Raw genomic sequence first — 2,658 nt, forward strand, 5'->3', positions numbered from 1 at the left:
GATCATCTCAGAATAGAGATTTTTCTACATTTAACTTCCTGTTGAATTTTTCTTATTGTATCTTTCTACATCTCACTAAATTTTCTGGTGTTAGCAGCAACTTTTGAGATTACTTTGGTTACCATGCATCATATCTCAGTTCATAAATGAAATTACCAGAACTGTAAACTCCCAAGTCTTTTATGAGTGCAGTGGCGTAATGCGAACATAAACAGCCAGGATCAATGTTACTGTTTAGAGAGCAGATTTAACTAAGCAGCATACTAACAGGACCCTATGAAACCAGCTTCCCAACAGCTTGGGAAGTTGTCTGAGCTTTCAATGTGAACCTGCTGTTTGTGAACTGAGTGAGATGGGTGAGTGATGTGATGTTTGGAGGCTGTCTAGGGCAAAGTGATGACAAGAGGTTTTGCTTCTTGGAGAAGTAAGAATAGGCATCAGCAGCTTTGCCACCTTGGACTTTCAGAGGGCAGACTAGGGCCTGTTTAGGAAACTAGCTGAGAGACTCCTCTAAGAGGTAGTCCTTAAAGGCAATGGAAGGAAGGCAGGAGGAAATCCTAGCTAGACATGCAGGAGCACGGTCTCCTCAGGTGCTGAAAGATGAATCTGTGGGAAAGGAGGTCAGCCTGGCTCAGCAGAGAGCTCTGGTTGGAACATGGGAAGAGAGACCTTATAACCTCTGGAATAAAAGGCAGGCAACTCAGCAGGACTACAATGAAGCTGTGAGATTATGCAGGGAAAAACATCAGAAGGATTAAAGCCCAGATAGAACTTGATATTAATTCTGATAAAAAAGACAACAAAAAAAGTTTTTGCAAATGCATCAGCAACAAAATGAGGGCCAGTGAGAATCTCCATCCTTTATTGCATTCAGAGGGAAACAATGGCAAAGGATAAAGAAAAAGCTGAAGTCCTTACTGCCTTCTTTGTCTGTTTTTAACAGTAAAACCAGTTATCCTTAGAGTATCCAGTCCCCTGAACTGGAAGACAGGTAAAAGGAGCAAAATGAAGCCCTCATAATTCAGGAAGAAATGGTTAGTACTTGCTAGACCACTTAGCTGCAAGTCTATGGGATCAGATGGGATACACCAAGGTTACTGATGAAAATGGTTGGAAGAGCTTTAGATCATTTTAAGACGCCAAGAGGAGACATTTACCAGCAGTCCTGGCTGATGTGGGATGTGACTATATATGGTAACTGTAACACCTATCTAAAAGAAGGGTCAGAAGATGCATCTAGGGAACTACAGCTCAGCCTAAACTTGGTGCCAGAGAAGATCATGGAGTAGTTCATCCTGGGTGCAATCATGTGCAAAACAGTCAGGGTTTTGGGGCTCAGCCAGTATGGTTTTGTGAAATGCAGGTCCTGCTTGATCTCTTTCTAGGGCAGTGTGACACTTAGTGGATGACAAAAGCCTGTGGATGTTGTCTTCTTGGACTTTACTAAAGCCTTTGACACTGTCTCCCACCCCATTCTCCTGGAGAAACCAGCTGCTCAGGGCTTGGACAGGTGCAGGGTTCATGGGTTAAAAACTGTCTGAATGGCTCGGTCCCAAGAGTGGTGCTGGATGGAGTTACCTGCAGCTGGTGGCCAGTCACAGGTGGTGTTACCTAGAGCTCAGTACTGGGGCCAGTGCTGTGTAATACCTTTATTGATGATCAGGTGAAACCTCCGTTAAATTCATGCATGACAAAAAGCTGTGTGGGTTATTGAGCTGCAGGAGGGCAGGAAGGCTCTGCAGAAGGATCTGGACAGGCTGGATCATGGGCTGAGGCCAATGGTGTGAGGTTCAACAAGGCCCAAAGCTGGGTCCTGCCCTTGGGTCACAACAACCCCAGGCAGCTCCACAGGCTGGGGCAGAGTGGCTGGAAAGGACCTGGGGGTGCTGGTGGCAGCAGCTGAACATGAGCCAGGCTGTGCCCAGGTGGCCAAGAAGGCCAATGGCATCCTGGCCTGGCTCAGCAATAGTGTGGCCAGCAGGAGCAGGGCAGGGATTGTCCCCCTGTCCTGGGCACTGGTGAGGCTGCATCTTGAATCCTGTGCCTGATTCTGGGCTTCTCAGTTCAGAAAGGACATTGAGGTGTTGGTGAAGGATCTGGAGATGAATCCTGTGAGGAGCAGCTGAGAAGAAAAGAAGGCTCAGGGGAGATCTTATCAACCTCTACAACAGCCTGAAAGTACAATGTAGTGAGGTTGGTGTTGGTATCTTCTCCCAGCTAACTAATGACAGGACATAAGAAAATGGCCTCAAATTACCATTGGACATTTAGAAAAATTCTATCACCAAAATGGGGTCAGATTTTGGAATAGAGTGCCCAGAGAAGCAGTGGAGTCACCATCCCTGGAAGTGTTCAAAACACACATGGATGTGTTACCTGGGAACATGGTTTAATGGTGAAGATGGTGGTATTGCTGGGTTAACGATTGACTTAATTGACCTTAGCAGGTTTTTTTCAGCCTTAATAATGCTTTGATTCTGTTCTATAACTCCATCAGAAACAGATGATGCAAAGCTTAGTTCAGATGATTATCGTAGTTTAAAATAAATTAAGTATTTCAGTAGAAGCAGTAATGATGGTAGGACTTTGGCTAAAAATGAAGCCAGAAAAGACTTCATTAGGCTAAAACAAAGAGAAAGTAAACACTGAAAGAAAAAA

This window comes from Cyanistes caeruleus, chromosome Z (genome assembly GCF_971803275.1).
Source record: "Cyanistes caeruleus chromosome Z, bCyaCae1.hap1.1, whole genome shotgun sequence".
Classification (NCBI taxonomy): domain Eukaryota; kingdom Metazoa; phylum Chordata; class Aves; order Passeriformes; family Paridae; genus Cyanistes; species Cyanistes caeruleus.